Source organism: Adiantum capillus-veneris, chromosome 5, assembly GCF_014529385.1.
Source record: "Adiantum capillus-veneris isolate H3 chromosome 5, ASM1452938v2, whole genome shotgun sequence".
NCBI lineage: Eukaryota > Viridiplantae > Streptophyta > Polypodiopsida > Polypodiales > Pteridaceae > Adiantum > Adiantum capillus-veneris.
Genome location: NC_140935.1, coordinates 142,739,496 through 142,758,616, shown reverse-complemented (window position 1 = coordinate 142,758,616; position 19,121 = coordinate 142,739,496).

Genomic DNA, 19,121 nt, shown 5'->3' with positions numbered 1-19,121 from the left:
CAATGTTCATTCTACTCTCTTGGTTATTGTTAGCCATGTTAACAAAATTTTATATATGTTCTTAGTGTATGCTTTGGCAATTCAAAACCTTAGTTGCCACTCCTCTTAGCCTTTGAAAATTGGCTCTTAAGTATCTACCCCCACGGCTCGAAGTGGTTAATTATAGAGAGTAGTAGAGTAAGTCTAACATAGCAGAGTTGCTGAGGGCTAGCTCCTTTTGGACTTCTTATGGCTCAATAATAGTAAAGCCATAGGCAAGTCTAAAAAGACTCCATTATTAAGTCCAAATCTCCCGAGGTGTGCACCATATCCCACAGTGGGCTCAACAAAACTGATAATAGATCCCAGTTCCACTTACCCTAATATAGTTAACAACATCAACCATTTATAGGCTACTTAAGGACCTCTCTTCTTAAGCAAGAAAGGGAAACCAAATGCTCCGATACCAATGTAATGGAATTAGCCTATTAACTTGAGAGTAGCGAAAATTAATGAGCGTACTTTTCAGGAATTACTTTGTGAGCATAGCGGGTGAACATAATTGAATATAGAAACATAAACATAGCAATAAGTTAACTTTGGCATGAACAATACTTTTGCAAGAGAGAGAATTTAGACAACATGACAACAGTTGAGGACCGGATTTATGTGGAGCCGGTCCCCCCTCCAATAGGCATGTGTATTATGATTTCTCCCATGAAGAGAGACTTGTTACAATACAATCTTTGTGTTCCTTGTGACCTAGGTGATGCAATGAAGATGGAAAGCTTCATTCATTACAAGCATTAGATAAAATTTGAAGAAAGCTTTAACTATCCCAAGACCTCAGACACCTTCGAAGGTGGAGAGAGCTAGCAGGGAATGAGGGTGGGGAAGAGGAAGAAGAAACATTTCATAGGAGAAAGAATTAGTTCCTCACTTATCATCACTCTTCTTGCTAGCATACATAATAGCATAGTAATGAAGATGGAAAAGATGGCAAGCTTAAGCATTGAAGCATGGCTCTTGGTTGGATTTGTACTCCATAGCCAAGAGTGTTGGTGTAGGCTCTCAACTTCTCAAGGAGCTTGGAGAAGGAGATAGAGCTCTTGCACTTTGCATAGCATATAATGAGAGTGTGTGTGAGTGTGTGTGGGAGAGTATACCCCCTAAGAAACCCCCTAGCTTGCTTTGGTCTACCCCCCCTTGTAGCTCATGCTTGAAGCTCATTGGACCCCTCCAGGCCTATAGCCAATTACAAGCAGGAGGCATTACAAGCAGCAAGGGTAGCCTTGGGACAAGTGTCCCCCTTTCCCTTTTGAGAGAGAGGACTTGTTAAATGCAAAGACAATTAATTAAATCTCCTAAATTATCATTGGACCCTTTGGGTGGCCAACCGATAGGCTTCAGGCACACCATGAGGGCAACATGAGGAGGAGCTTGACAAGTGTCCCCTTAGCTTTCTTTGTACCAAGTAGGACTTGTGTGAGTGTGTGGGTGTTCTCTCTCATCCCCCCTCATGTAGGGCTCGCCCCCTCCTTGTAGGGATTAGATCTTTGACTTTTAACACCTCAAGCCCCTCAAGCTTAGGCCGAGTTCCCACCACATGCTTGGCCTTTAATTACTTCAAGCTTGGGCTGGGTTCTCACCTCAAGTACAGCCCTAACATCTCAAGCATGTCAAGCACCTCAAGCATCTCAATCATTAAGCAACTCAAGCATCTCAAGCACCTCAATCATCAAGCACCTCAAGCACCTTAGTTATCAAGCATGACAAGCACCTCAAGCACCTTAAGCTTGGGCCGGGTTCCCACCTCAAGCACAACCCTAGCTTACCTAAGGTCAAAGGACTTTTACACTCATTATTGGAGGTATTCAATGAAGCTAACCCTAAGGTCTTATGCTCCATTGATTAGCCTTGCTCTTTGATAGACCATCTCTCATTTGGGCCCCTTTACCATTGGCCCAGTGTTGAGATAGATCTATAAGCACATGTCTATATCTTAACCCTTGTTCCCATTATTCTCCCACATTAAGTGATTAGTTTAATATGAGAAAATTATTTGGGTTGGTTAGATATTAGATTTTATGACATTAATGTAAAGCTTACCGTCTCTCAAAACTTGAGATATTACTTGAAGATTCTACTTATGTTCCTCAATAGAATTTGAGTAGATGATAATGTCATTAAAAAACACTCCCATGAAGCTTTGATGAGGTCTGAAGAGCCTCTCCATCATTCGATTAAAGGTAGCAGGCACATTAGTAAGTCCAAAAGGAAGTGCTAAGAATTTATATAGGCCAAAAGTTGTATGAAAGGCCGTCTTATGAATCTCTTAAGGCATAATTCTTATCTAATGATAATTACTTTTGAGATTTAAATATTCTACTAAAGTAGGTAGACCTTTGTAACTTATGGAATAGATCTTCTATCTTGGGGACATGAAATCTATTCTTTATGGTTATCCGGTTAAGCACCCGATATTCCACCCACATTTTGTAAGTACCATATCTCTTTTGTACTTATAGATCCGGTGAACAGAATGGAGATGAACTAGGCTTCACCATCCCTGTCTCTACAAGCTCGTTCACTTGCCTCATAATCTCCTCTTGTTGAGTAAGTGAGACTGTATTGGGAATGTTATTGGGAATGTTATCCGTAAACACATCTTGAAACTCATTTAGGAAACTAAATTATTCTAACCCCTCTTTAGTTTCATTTTCAACTTCAGCGCGACAGACGTTGCAGCATAGCTATCTGTCACTAATATATGTCAATACTCCGGGAAGCATCTCAAGATGGGGCACATAGACTCTTTGAGGTTTTCAATCTCAAGAAGTGAACCTACAAAACTATGCAATCGACTACCATAGAAAATCTATCACTCTCTAGTTCAGAAATCTTTATATGTCCAGTCTCATAGCTCTAGGTCATCACGCCTTTTTGACATCCAAACTGTGTCGGAATGCAACGAAACTTACGAAGAAGTATTACAATACCTAAGGGCACAATCCTACCAAGTTATGTGGTCATCAGAGGAGGTACCCAAATCACGATCCATCCCTTAAAATATGCACACATGGAAGTATGGTTGGAGATTTCATAGAGAGAATAAAACAAATTGATCTTAATTGTGAATTAGAACACCACAACAAGCCCATATATTTGTGACAATAAGTATACATCTATTCACAATAGAAAACACTTATCTTTGAAATCACTACCGCACATTTGTAGGCTACACTTTTTTTCAATTTACTAGTACACATGAGTCTAGGCTATTGACAAGTGAGAATTTTACCAAGCCTACCATATTGGCGTGGCTAAGATAAAGCTCTATCATTATGTAAAGTATGCAGTATGTTTAGAGACTTTGTAGAGAGCATAAAACTTCCCATGAAGGAAGCTCATAAGGATTTCTTGTGTCTTAGAAGTACCTCAAAAGTGGCATATATGATGGCAATAAAACAACATTATCTTAATTCTTCATGAGAACTCCACCATAAGCACAAATATTTGTGAAAATTATCTATTCACAATAGGCAACACGTAATCTTTGAATCACTAGCACAAATTTTTAGGCTACACATTTTACCAAGATTGTCGTACTGGTTGTGGCTAAGATAAATCTCTATCATTATGAGGTGTTAGTATGGTATGGTTGGAGATTGTATAGAGAGCATAAAATAATATGACCTCAACTCTCCTTCAGAATGCCACGACAAGCCCTTATATTTGTGACAAAATATACACTTTTACAAAGGGGAGTCTTTCTCTAGTTGAGGTATCCTAGATTCCCATTGCCACCAAAAATTACTAAATTCCTACAACTACATTCCTTGACTCTCTTGGCGCCCTACACATCAAAAGATTTCCTTCATTATCTAGTAGCTTAAGCGGTATATCATTAGGGAAAGCTCCCTCTCCGGCTTTCTAGCCATTCGTACCATATTTTTCTCTAGATTGAGAGCCAAGGGGTACCCAACACCCCTCCTTTTTGCCTCCTTGAAATTTGTCTCCTATAGCTCTGGGCAATCTTTGCTTCTCAATCCATGGTCTTTAAGCACCCCCCCCCCCCCCAAGCCAGTGTAAAAATACCTTTCTCATAGTTGGAATAAGGGTTGCAGAGAAACGCACACAGCTTGGAGAAGACGAAGGAAGCTCAAGGCACACAATAGAGAGTGTGTTACTTAGTGTGCAATGGAAAGATAGATAGCCCTGGAGTGATGAGCGTATATACAATGCTCGAGGGAAAAAACCTCCTAAAGAGGAAAAATGGCCCACGGTCCTAGTGTGTTCACACACATCACTACCACATGTATATGGTAACAAACCCCCCCTGGAGTGATGCGGTGAACGAGAGCTGGCACATGAGCAAAGGGAAGTGTCATGCCCTGAGGACATGATCAGTCAACAAAGGGGAGTAAGCCCAAAGCTTTGTGGGAAAGCTTCAAGCTTCTCACAAGACAATGCCTTTGTGAAAAGACCTGCAAGGTTGTCCTGTGTTGGCACATAAGCCAAGCTGATCTCACCTGCTGAGAGCCTCTCCAAGACATAGTGGTAATGCACCTCAATGTGCTTTGTGTGAGCATGAAAAACTGGGTTCCTCTCAACTGCCAATGCGATCTGACTGTCAGTGTAGATAGTGTTGGCATTGTCCTCTCCAACACCCAAATCAAACATAAGGCGTCTGAGCCATACAAACTCAACCGTAGCTGTGAAGACTGCCCTGTACTCAACCTCACAACTCGAAGTGGCCACAATAGGTTTCTCTTGCTCAACCATGATATACATGAACTGCCAAGCATGAAACAAAAACCACTTGTGGACACTTGCGTGTCAAAACAACCAGCCCAATCTGAGTCCGAAAAAGCATGTAAGTTTGGCGGCAATGATCCCCCCTTGGGATAAAACAAGCCAAGATGTAAAGTGCCACTAAGGTAGCAGAAAATCCTCTTGGCAGCCTCTTAATGCTTAGACCCTGGGCTATGCATAAATTTGTTGATCTGTGAGACTGCAAACTGAAAATCTGGCCTCGTGTTGCATACATAAATGAGGCAGCCAACATTAGTTTGGTAAAGAGTGACATTAGCAGGATCACCAGCATCATGTAGACTCAACTTCAAACCTGTTTCCATGGGAGTGACAATAGGTTTGCAATCCTGAAGTCCAAACTTACATAGCAATGTCTCTATGTAACTTTTTTGACACAAGGCAATACCATTATCACATTACTTAAACTGTATACCCAAGTAATGATGCAATAGCCCCAAATCTTTCATCTTGAAAGTAGCATTCAAATCAGCCTTAAATTCAGCAATATATCTGTCATTTGGTCCAGTGATCAGCAAATCATCGACATAAAGAACCACAATGAGAAGTAAATCACCCTCACGCTTTACATATAATGTGCTTTCTGTTGGACTGTTACAAAAGCCTCGTTTGACCAAATGAGTGTTTGCTTTCTCATACCAAGTATGAGGAGATTGCTTCAACCCATATAAAGCCTTCTTACATCTGCACACTTTGTCCTCTTGTCCTTTTATGACAAAACCGCGAGGCTGCGTTACATAAACTTTCTCAAATATGTCACCATTCAAGAAAGCAGTAACAATGTCTGATTGATGTACATCCCAACCAAAATGAGATGCCAATGCACATAGAAAACTCAAAGTAGTCATACGACAAGTGGGAGCAAAAGTCTCTTCATAATCTATGCCTTTCTGTTGTGCATAACGCTTTGCAACAAGTCGAGCCTTATGGCGATCGATCTCACCATCCGGCTTGCGTTTCAACTTGTAAACCCACTTCGTACCAATGGCCTTTTTGCCAAGAGGCAAATCACATAAAGTCCATGTGTCATTTTCTATAAGTGCATCATATTCTGATTGCATGGCAGCCATCCAATTTTTTGAATTCTGTGCTTCATCAAAAGACAGAGGCTCTTACCCATCATGTAAGCTAGACACAGCCAAAGCATAACAATCTGATGCATAAGATGCATGGTGAGAGCCTGAACGAGTACGACTAGACAAAGGTGCATCCAATTTACTGTCACGCAAAGTGTGCACCAGCCATTTTGGCATACCTCTAGCCTGCTCATTTTCAGCCCTTTCCTCATCAAGTACATCATGTACATCTGCATCAGTAATAGGGTGATCTGGAACATTTTTAGAAACCCCCATAGGCTGTACATTTGCCTCATTGGAACTTACATTCGTATTTCCACCATTGAAAAGAGGCAACAAAGTGTCATAAATGTCCTGTGAGCTTACATTACTGTCTCTAGTACATGACAGCAAGGGCTGAACAGAATCTTCCACAAACACTACATCCCGTGGAACCAGAATTCATTTTTGTTTGCAGATGATACAACCTGTAACCTTTGCTTTCAGCACTATAACCAACAAAAATACATTTGACAGCCTGATCATCAAATTTTCTGCGCTGTGTTTGTGGCACCAAAGCATATGCCAAACAACCAAAAACACGCATGTGCTCAATAGAAGGCTTTCTATCATGGCATGCTTCATATAGAGTAATAGACTACAAAGCTTTCATAGGACACCTGTTTAGTACATAAGTGGCACACATGAGGGCATCAAGCCAAAAAGAATGCGGCAAAGCTTGACTTTTGACCATACATCGTGCCATTTTTGTAAGTGACCTGTTTTTCCTCTCAGCAACACCATTTTGCTAAGGTGTATAAGGCACTGTACATTGGTGTTTTATCCCACGACTAGCCAGAAATGCATTGAATTCATGAGACATATACTTCCCCCCTCCATCGGAACGGAGGGTGCCCATAGTACATTTCGATACATTTTTAGCCATAGCGAGAAATTGTTTGAAGCACATAAAAACTCCGGACTTCACTTTAAGCGGAAATACCCATGCATGCCTGGAGTAATCATCAATGAAAGTCACGAAGTACAGGTAATTGCCCAAGCACGGAGTTTGCATGGGCCCACAAACATCACTATGCACAAGCTGCAATCTGCATGTGGCCCGAACTGAACGATCCTTTGGAAACTTAGAACACTACATCTTACCCAAAATACAGCCTTCACAAACATGTTTGACAGGTGCTTCAAGAGGCGGCAAAGTAGCAACCATATCAGATTTCTACAAACGCACCAAACTGGCAAAATTCAGATGACCAAAACGTGCATGCCAAAGTTTTGCATTTGAAATAGCCCTTGAAGCTGCAACAGCATTTGCAAAATTTTGTCCACACTTGTCATACAAAGTGAGCTTATACAGCCCACGACACAAAAGGCCAGATGCAACGATTTCATCACCAAAACTGAGATCATGAACTGTACATCTGTCATCCACAAATATGACTACAGGTCCAAGTCTAGCAAGTGCGGATACAGACAAGAGATTCTTCTTGATCCCAGGTACATAAAGTGCATCAACAAGTGTGAAAGAACTGCCATTTGCAGCAGTAAGCACAATCTTTCCAACTCCCCGAACTGGATAAGAGGCATTGTTGGCACAAGTGACTGAATTCCCATGAGGGAAAGAGTCGAGAGAGATGAATAATTCACGATGTGAGGTAATGTGCTTTGTAGCACCTCTGTAGAAATACCACACATGTGAATCTCCAGCAACTGACAAGCATGCATCATGGACAGCAGGATTGTAAGTGCACTCTGCGCTAAAAGCCCATCGTGCATCAACATTAGCAACACAGTCTCCTTTCACAGAAGACTCAACAATGGCTGCATTTGTAGTTGAACCAGCATTTGCAGTGGAACCACCCTCTTTCTTCTTAGCCTCTTTGGCCTTCAACTTCGGACACAACTTGATCAAGTGATCATTAGCTTTACAATAATGGCAACGCATATTCTTTTTGCCCTTATCACCAGAATTGCCAGACGAATTGCTGCCAGCAGAAGCATTAGGAACATAAGTTTTTCCACTCGCATTAGAACCATAAGAAGTGGCTGCCTTGCTGTTACACCCTTTCTTTGAGAAGCAATAAAAGCCTGTTCAACTGCACGTTGTCTAGTCCTGTTTTTTTTGGAAAGTGACTCTTGCAACAACAATGTGCATAATGCATCAAACTTGACAACTTTTGGATTTCCTTGGGTCATAAGTCTCCAAGTACTAGCAAAAGTCTGGTAAGAATCTGGTAAGGCATCAAGAACAATCTGCACAAGTGAACTGTCTGAAATTACTTCACTTGCAGAAATAAGCTGCTCATTGATATCCTTGACACTAGCAAGGAAAGTATCCATATCATCTTCCTCATGCATAATCTTCGACTCCAACTCTTTACGCAACAAAGTAATTTTAGCCTCATTGCGACTTGCATAAAGACCAGCCAAAATATCCCAAGCCTGTTTTGCAGATTTCGCTGAATAGATGTGAGGAACAATGGTGCACTTTACAGACAACGCAATCAATGCATGAGCTTGCGCATCCTTAACATCCCAACGAGCTTGTTGTGCCGTAGGCAAAACAACTCTAACAGCAGCAATCCTTGCAGCAAGACCTGCAACATCCTCAACATCGCCTACATCCTCAGAACCAGAACGTACATGAATGCCCTGTACAATGTTCCAGACGCCCTTTGACACAAGAACATGTTGCATCATATAAGCCCACATAGGGTAGTTGTCCCCATCCAACCTGTCCTCAGCAGAAAACATCTTGAACACATCTGTGTTGTTGTTGTCAGCCATGGTAAATGCTGCACCTAATGTGAAAACTGCCCGAAAATAGGAGAAACGGAGCGGGAACAACACGTGCTATATAGCATAAACCGTAGAAGACTATAAGGCACCTGTTATGCAGAAAACGGCACTGACAGAAATTATGCACAAAATGACGAAATAGCTTGTGCAGTAGTGCCTGTAGTGGAAACGGAGGCCGAAATGAGCCCGAATCAAAAATATGAGCAGACTTATCTCTACGAGCTTTCCCAAAATATTTGTTGACTTGTGAACGCAAACTTACTCTAATCGGAGAAAGTGAGCAGGCGTGTGCTGGAGCAGCTGGCGACTAAGCCCGGGAGGACATAACGTACTCTGATACCAATTGTTGGAATTAGGGTTGCAGAGAAACGCACACAGCTTGGAGAAGACGAAGGAAGGTCAAGGCACACAATAGAGAGTGTGTTACTTAGTGTGCAATGGAAAGACAGATAGCCCTAGAGTGATGGGCGTATATACAATGCTCGGGGGGAAAAACCTCTTATAGAGGGAAAAAATGCCCCGACGGTCCTAGTGTGTTCACACACATCACTACCACATGTATATGGTAATACTCACCCCTCATCGGTAAGCTTGGGCTAGAGAAATCCATCAACAAGCCTCTTTCAAAGCTCCTCCATTCCAATCGAGAGCTTTCCCATCTTCCTAAACCCATTATTTGTTGGCTTAATGCTCCAAACCTTGGTGAGACACTTGCCTCTAACCTCAATCACTCCTCATCATTTTGGGTAACTTGTGGTTTCTTAGTTTTGGCTTACTCCCCCCTCTTCCCTTTCCAATATTGTTACACCTTATTTTGGCCTTGGTGTTCCTCTTTAGTTCCAATTCTTTTTTGGATTGTACTTAAGAAGGAAATTCAGAGTTAACTTTATCTTTGACAAGCATAGCCTTTTTGTACTCTTATATTACAATACGTGATAACTTACAGATGGTAAGAGTCCCCCCTCTTATTCCCTTACAGTGATAAGCTCTTGGTATTGTCACTCTTTAATGCTTGATACTACCCGAAAGAAAACCTCTTTGTTCCTCTGTTGAGAGAGAGAGAGAGAGAGAGAGAGAGAGAGAGAGAGAGAGAGAGAGAGAGGATTCATGCGAGACACGGAGTGGCGGAGTTCCACCCCTAGACATATTGGCGTGCATTTTGATATTTCTTTATTATTACTTTGAGATGGTACAACTCCGGATGGGTCCACTCTTTAATATCTGCGTCCAAATTGTTGGGGTGTAGGCCAGGTGGCCGTGGGAAACCACCCTTGTACAACTTAATTTCCCCTATTCAATATAGGGAGAGAAAGAGGAAGGGTTGACTTCACTCTTTCTTCTCCACTAACCCAAGACAGTGGCTGCCTGTGTATCTCCCCCTTCCCCATTTCTCTTCTTCCCCTCTCTTGCACACACTCCGTACACGCACACGCGTGCTCAACAATTGGTATCAGAGCTATGGCAGCGATTGGTGTGTGCGACGCTTTCCCGGCGATCGACACAAAAGCGATGGAGCTCACCGGCTATGGCAGAGCTCGGAGCTCGAACCTGAGCTCAGCAGTGGGAGATCTGAAGCGGATCGGCAAGATCTTGGACTCCGGCGCGCAGCCCCTCTCGGACGTGGGGGAGATCTTGGAGATTCTTGAGGAATCAAGCAAGAAAGAGTGGATCAGCAGGAACAGAGGAACTCAAGCAAGGAGGGGAAGACTTGAAGGCTTTGGAAATTTTAGGCAAAGCTTGGGAATTGTGTGTGGTTACACACACACAAACACACACTGTGAGACGGATTGACTAGGCAACAGATCTGAGATGGTTTTTCAGGGCTTGAGGCTCTGCACAGCAAAGTCGAAGCATTGCAAGCTTGGGATTGGTAGTGTTTGAACACACACACACACACACACACACACACACTTGGGCAGGAAAGGCAAGCAGCCAATCGAGCATGATTTCGAGCAGCCAAGTGTGTCGAGCAGAGAAAAGCCAGTGATGATCGAGCAAGACAGTTGGCAATTGGAGCTTTGGAACAGTTGGGCATGGGGGCTCGAGGCTCTACACAAAATCATGTGATGGTGTGTACACACACACACACACACACACACACACACACACACACACACACACACACACACACACACACACACACACACAGTGTTCTTGCAGCTTTTTGGCTAGTGCTGGGAGCAAAGTGGCAAGGCATTTCGAGCATAGACAGTGTCGAGCACAGCGAGTTGCAATCGGGTGCACGACATAACTCGGCTGCAACACCGGGCAACAATTGGGCAATTGGCGAGCTTGTGTACACACACACACACACACTCAATTGCAACCTCGGGCAATTGGGGCAGTATAAAGTGATTGCAAAGCTTGGAAATCGGAGAGCAGCAGAATCCTCGACTGCCGTGAGCAGAGCGCTAAGCGAACTGAGCCATTGAAGCGGAATTGGGTGCAATTGCAACCGAGTACAATCGTGCAGACATTGGGGCATTTTGGTATCGAAGGCAGTCGAGCGGGATCATGAGATCTGCAGCAGGTCCAGCATACGAGGGCGAGGTGGAGGTGCAGCCGAGTACCATATGCCCAATTTCCTCAATGCCGTGAGCAGCGCAACAGGCAGGCCGGCGTTGATGGTTTGTCAACACACACACACACACACACACACACACACACACACACACACACACACACACACACACACACACTCACTCTGTGTCTCGTCAGCGCTGTCACAAGCAGTTAAAAAAAAAGCAATAAAAAAAATCGATTTACTTTTTTTTTGAGCCATAAAACTTCTTTGTGTGCAAGGGGCTATTCCCGCCCAAGGCCCTCGACTACCCGATCTCCTCATTCCCGCCCAAGGCCCTCGACAACCCGATCATTTCCTGATTACAGCCTTGACCCGGCTTGGACCTAGGATTCAGTAGAGCTACGAGGCTCGGAAGAATCAAAAGAGAGAGAGAGAGAGAGAGAGAGAGAGAGAGAGAGAGAGAGAGAGAGAGAGAGAGAGAGAGAGAGAGAGAGAGAGAGAGAGAGCTTGACACCGTGCTTGCGAGCGAGCACAAGCAACTGGGTCCGACAAGTTGAGAGCAATCTTTACGACAAGATCTGCGATCGATACCGATACGACTCGGTATTGGCCGCTCGAGCATTGGCGTTTTACGGCTACTCGGCTAGCCACTTCTGCCCGGCGGTGGAAGGCGACATCGACATCGACACCGCTCACGCACACCGGCTCGACACTACTCATTGCGGTGGATCTCCGACATCCGACCTAGACACCGGGCGCTTCCCCACACGAGCGTGTTCTCGCGATCGATGACCGTGCTTGCGACATGCGCGGGTGAGGTACCTCTATCATAGAGGAGTGACACCCGGCATCGGCACCGAGCGCACCGATCGCCCTGTACTACACAGTTTACGGATACGACACCTTTGGCGGCTATTCGACTAGCATATTTCTGCCCGACGGCAAAAATCGGCACATAGCGACACCGACACGTAGGTTACAGGCTACAAGGGGGTTTTTCAGCCCATTCACTCACAGATTCTCTAGATTACCAGACACAACGCTTTCACAGGCGATTTGGCAGTCATTTCGACAGTAGATTCTCTGCGGACATATGCGTTGACAGATGCATTTTGTTGTGAGCACACATAGTGCTACTGAGCTCTTTTGAGAGCAGATATCCCCGCAGGGATCACTTTCACTGCATTCTGCAGTTCTTGGCACCTGTTTGAGCGCGATTTTTCTCATGTACGTTGAGTTGCGGACACTGCCCACTGTACTACGTGTGGAGCCATTTTTGGCTATTTTGGCATTTTTCCCGGCCGTTTCTGAGACTCGGACCGGAAGAGCCCTTTCTGAGACTGTGGCTAGTCCATTTGTGTCTACATTAGCCTTTTGGAGGGTCGATAGCGTGAGGTTTTCTTTGAGCTGGGGTGTGCTCGAATGTTGAGACACCTTCGGTGTACAGGTAGTTGGAGTTCCCCTTTACGGTACCCTCGCCATAGGATATGTATCTAGACGGTTATTTATGCTTTTGACGCCGAGTTGGTACTCACATAGCAGTTGTTTTGTGCAGCAGATGCCCAGTTAGTGCAGTTGGCACATTTATATGCATTTTGAGTTGAGTTTTGACTCCTCATACAAAGGAGACTCTGCCGGATTTACTTCCCGCGAGTCGTGCCTTCCATAGTTGGCACTTTTGAGTCTATTTTGGTTGAGATTTTACTCCCGATACAAAGGTTACTCTGCCCAAATTTCTACAGCTTCTCGCCATAGTTTGGCACCTCTCAAACCCTCTTATCAGCGATGGCTTCTTCTTCAGAAAAGGAGGAGTATTTCATTCGGAAGTTCGATGGCAGCAACTTCACCATGTGGAAAGAGCGCATGAAAGATGTTTTGATAAACAAAGGCCTCTCAGAACCGTTGAAAGAGCGCGCAGAGGATGATGATTATACACAAGCTCAATGGGAGCTTTTGGATGCAAAGCCATGGCTACGATACGTCTACATCTAGCCGAGTCAGTCTTCTTCACTATCATAGGGAAGAAAACAACCAAGGAACTTTGGGATAGCTTATGTTCAGCATGGGAGAGCAAAAGTGCATCCAACAAAGTTTTTCTCATGAAAAAGCTTATGAAGCTCAACATGAAAGAAGGTAGCACAGTTTCTAGTCATTTAAATGAGTTCAACTCCTTGTTCAGTCAGCTGACATCTCAGGGCTTTAAGGAGTTTGACGATGAACTCAAGTCTATCTTCTTATTATGCTCTCTACCCAGTTCATGGGATATCTTTTGCACAGCCATTAGCAATTCGGCTCCGAATGGCAAGTTAGAATTCAATGCTGTCACAGATGCATTGCTCACTGAAGAGATTCGTGGTAAATCTCTCGATAATGCTAGTCATGGAGATGCATATCTGGCTGGCAGTTCAACAAAGCCAAGAGGCCGTGACAGGAACAAATACAAAAGCGAAAGTAGAGAGCGAAATCCTCGTAGTCCTAGCAGACACAGGAACCAAAGTAGAGACCGCAATGCCAAAAATGTCGAGTGTTACTATTGCCACAAGAAGGGTCATTACAGAAAGGATTGTCGTAGTTTCCTAAGAGATCAGAAAAACATGCAAAAGGATAATTTTGGCAAAGGAAAAAGCACAGTAAAGATTGAGGAGCTCAATATTGTTGAGTCTCCCATACCTACCACTGTAGTAGAGGATGCTCCTCCTCCAGTGATACACATTATGCCCACAGAGATTCATGCCGAGGTGACAACAGATGCCTCAGATGTTCTCATTTTCACTTCAGATCTCACTCCAGATGCTTTGGTTGCACAGGATGAGAGTTATGCATAGAATTGGATCCTTGATTCTGGTGCAAGTTTTCACGTCACACCGCATAGAGAGTGGTTTTCCTCTTATGCATCCATGCATGGAATAGTCAAGGTTGGTGATTCCTATGAGCTTGACATTATTGGCATTGGTGATGTGAAACTTCAGATGCATAATGGCACTACTTTTGTGCTGCAGAATGTCAGACATGTGCCCAAGCTTACGAAAAGCTTGCTTTCTATAGGGCAATTGGATGATCTTGGCTACACTACAGTTTTTGGTAATCGTTCTTGGATGATCCGCAAGAACAACCTTATCATGATGAAAGGCAATAAAAACGGATCCCTGTACTCTTTGTTTGTTTCGAGTGTCGACGAACACTCTATCTATGTTGCCGAGCTGCCGTCTCCTGAGTTGTGGCATAGCCGGCTAGGGCATATTAGCCAAAAGGGAATGAAAACACTTCAGCGTTTTGGCTACTTACCTGTGTTAGGTTACACGGACTTTCCATTGTGTGAGCATTGTCTGTATGGCAAACAGACTAGATTGACATCTTCGCCATTGAATAAGAAACTAGGCGAACCTCTAGACTTGGTGCACAGTGATTTGTGTGGTCCAATGCCACATAAAACTCTAGGGGGGGCAAACTACTTTCTCACATTCATAGATGATTCTACCAGAAAGGTGTGGGTGTATCTCCTTAAGCGTAAGGAAGAAGTATTTTTGACATTCCAAAAATTCCTCACCATGGTTGAGAACCAATCAGGAACAAAGCTCAAAGCTTTTCGCACGGACAATGGTGGAGAATATGTCTCCATAGAGTTCAAGGATTTTTGCAATAGAAGAGGCATTCGGCGGCAGTTTATTGCTCCATACACATTTGCACAAAATGGGATAGCTGAAAGAATGAATCGTACGATTCAAGAGCGAGTTGTCTCTATGATGTCTATGGCGAAGCTTACTCCCGAATTTTGGGGGGAAGCTGTTCTGACAGCAGTCCACATCATCAACAGGTCACCTAGTTCTCCTTTGAATTTCAAAATTCCAGAGGAATTATGGAATGGCAAAAGGCCAAGCTATGAGCATCTACTTGTATTTGGATGTGAGGCATATGCACATGTGCCCAAAGAACTTCGTCGGAAGTTAGATCCCAGATCACACAAATGCATCTTTATTGGCTATGGTACAAACGGAGAGATGGGATATCATCTCTGGCACCCAGAATCAAACAGTCATTCGTAGCTCACATGTGATTTTCAATGAATCAAAAATGCACAAGAAGCCCATCAAAGATGTTGAGTACATACATGTTCGTTTTGAGGATGTAGCCTCGGAACCAACTCAGTTCAGTAGTGTTGCAACCACTCCTCAAGTGCAAGATACTACTATTGCTCCAGAGAGAGCGGAGTCCAGCAGTCAGGCACTGAGACGCTCTGAGAGAGTATCACGTGCGCCCGAGCGGTTTGAGCCGGGTATACACCACATTTTGGTCACTGACAGTGGAGAGCCAACCTGCTACAAAGAAGTTATACAAATGGAGGATAGCATTAAGTGGGAGCAGGCTATGCAATCAGAATACAATTCGATTGTGGCTAATGAGACATGGGATTTGGTTGAATTACCAAAAGGCAAAAATGCTTTACCTTGCAAGTGGGTATACAAGAAGAAGTATACAGCGAAAGATCCCGAGCCTAGATACAAGGTTCGTCTAGTTGCCAAGGGTTTCAAGCAGCAAAAAGGTGTGGATTTTGATGAGATTTTCTAACCAGTAGTCAAGATGACTACACTTCGCATCGTGCTTGGCTTGGTTGCTATCCAGGACATGGAACTTGTCCAAATGGATGTGAACACAGCATTTCTTCACGGGGATCTAGATGAAGATGTCTACATGAAACAACCAGAGGGATTCGTATGTGAAACCCAAAAACCAACGAGGTCAGAATTGGTTTATAGAGTTAGAAAGGCACTCTATGGCCTCAAGCAAGGTTCAAGGCAATGGTATCAAAAATTCGACAAATTCATGCAGTCTGAGGGTTACATTAGAAGTCAAGAGGATCACTGCTTATACACAAAAAGGTTGAACGATGGTTCTTTAATCATCTTGATCTTGTATGTAGATGATATGCTTATCGCAGGCAAATCAATTGATGAAATCAATCAGTTGAAAAAGATGCTAAGCACTCAGTTTTCCATGAAGGATTTGGGAGATGCCAATCGCTTTCTTGGTATGCACATCAAGAGAGACAGGAAACGTGGAATTCTTGAATTATCTCAAGAAAAGTACATTCACAAAGTCTTGCAACGTTTTAGTATGTAGGGGGGGAAGTCATTGAGTACCCCAATGCAAGCATACTCCAAACTTAGCAAGGAAGACTCTCCCAAGACAGTGGCTGAGAAAGAGGAAATGGTGAAAGTACCATATTCTTCAGCAGTTGGCAGTTTGATGTACACTATGGTAGCCACAAGACCAGACATTGCACATGCAGTGGGAGTGGTTAATAGGTACATGGCAAACCCTGGCAAGAAGCATTGGGAAGCAGTGAAGAAAATCCTCAGATATTTGAAAGGTATAGCTAGCAAGTGTTTACGCTTCGGAAACAGTGATGCATCTATTGTAGGTTACACGGATGCGGATTATGCGGGTTGCGTGGATCGTAGAAGATCCACATCTGGCTATGTGTTCATGTTTGCTGGAGCAGCTATCTCTTGGAGATCGTGTCTTCGAGACTGCACGTCTTCATCTACCACTGAGGCAGAATATGTTGCTGTGTCTGACGCCAGCAAGGAAGCCATATGGTTGGCTCGTCTAGTGGGAGATTTGGGCATTCACGAGGTTCCACTACTACATTGTGATAGTCAGAGTGCCATTGCTTTGGCAAAGAATCCAGTGTTTCACTCAAAGTCGAAACACATAGAGGTCAGATACCATGTCATACGAGATGCATTGGCTGGCAAGCGTATCGAGCTTGTCAAGGTTCACACTAACGACAACCCCGCAGATGCTCTCACAAAGAGCCTAGCCTCGGAGCGATTGACACATTGTATATAACTTATGGGTGTAGGATGAAGGCTCGGCAATGCTTTTTCAATTTTGTATAGACTAACTATACTTATGCCACTATTGGCCACCATGACCTTCAAGTGGGAGGTTGTTGGGGTGTAGGCCAGGTGGCCGTGGGAAACCACCCTTGTACAACTTAATTTCCCCTATTCAATATAGGGAGAGAAAGAGGAAGGGTTGACTTCACTCTTTCTTCTCCACTAACCCAAGACACTGGCTGCCTGTGTATCTCCCCCTTCCCCATTTCTCTTCTTCCCCTCTCTTGCACACACTCCGTACACGCACACGCGTGCTCAACACAAATGCCCCTGAGAGTGGCCCATGGGGCACTTATATACTTACAAGGGTTTCCAAAAGTAGAGCCCCAAAAGCATCATGTCCAAAAGCACTTAATCCTAAGAGCAATTGGTCTTAAAAACAAGGATAGAAGCTTCCAAATCTGATGCTTCATGAGAGGAAATGGTTATGTTAATCTTGATATGATCATGTAGCGCATGCCCATACACTGCAAGAAGATTGGGTAGTTCAATGTGGGAGCCTTTCCAAATGCCAAAAGAATCATCCACATATCTTTTATAGTAAAGTAAAGGTGGAGTGTCCAAAAGATTGATGCTATCTTCTAGATGACACAAAAATAGACAAGCATAGACAACCGCAAAATTAGAACCCATTGTGGTGCCTTTCACTTGATGCCAACTTTTACCATTAAAATATATGTAGTGGCGATTGAGGACAAGCAATGCCAAAGCCAAATGAGGTTGAGCTTCGAAGGGGGGAAATGATCTTGAATGACATATTTCATGTTACCATATACATGTGGTAGTGATGTGTGTGAACACACTAGGACCGCCGGGGCATTTTTTCCCTCTTTACGAGGTTTTTTCCCTCGAGCATTGTAGGCTATCTATCTTTCCATTGCACACTAAGTAACACACTCTCTATTGTGTGCCTTGAGCTTCCTTCGTCTTCTCCAAGCTGTGTGCATTTCTTTGCAACCCTAATTCCAACAATTGGTATCAGAGCAGGTTGCGTCCTCCCGGGCCTAGTCGCCAGCTGCTCCAGCACACGCCTGCTCACTTTCTCCGATTTCAGTGAGCTTTGGCGAGCGTTCGCAGGTCGACAGATATTTCGGGTAAGCTTGTAGAGCTTTGTCTGCTCAGATTTTTGATTTGGGCTCATTTTGGCCTCTGTTTCCACTACAGGCAGTACTGCACAAGCTATTTTGTCATTTTGTGCAGAATTTTGTCAATGCCGTTTTCTGCATAACAGGTGTCTTATAGTCTTCTACGGTTTGTGCTATATAGCACGTGTTGTTCCCGCTCCGTTTCTCCTATTTCAGGCAGTTTTCACATCAGGTGCAGCATTTACCATGGCTGACAACAACAACACAAATGTGTTCAAGATGTTTGCTGCTGAGGACAGGTTGGATGGGGACAACTACCCTATGTGGGCTTATATGATGCAACATGTTCTTGTGTCAAAGGGCGTCTGGAACATTGTGCAGGGCATTCATGTACGTTCTGGTTCTAAGGATGTAGGCGATGTTGATGATGTTGCAGGTCTTGTTGCAAGGATTGCTGCTGTTAGAGTTGTTTTGCCTACGACAGAACAAGCTCGTTGGGATGTTAAGGATGCGCAGGCTCATGCATTGATTGCATTGTCTGTAAAGCGCACCATTGTTCCTCACATCCGTTCAACGAAATCTGCAAAACAGGCTTGGGATATTTTGGCTGGTCTTTATGCAAGTCACAATGAGGCTAAAATTGCTTTGCTGTGTAAAGAGCTGGAGTCGAAGATTATGCATGAGGAAGATGATATGGATACTTTCCTTGCTAGTGTCAAAGATATCAATGAGTAGCTTATTTCTGCAGGTGAAGTCATTTCAGACAGTTCACTTGTGCAGATTGTTCTTGATGCCTTACCAAATTCTTACCAGACTTTTGCTAGTACTTGGAGACTTATTACCCAAGGAAATCCAGAAGTTGTCAAGTTTGATGCATTATGCACATTGTTGTTGCAAGAGTCACTTTCCAAAAAAAAACAGGACTAGA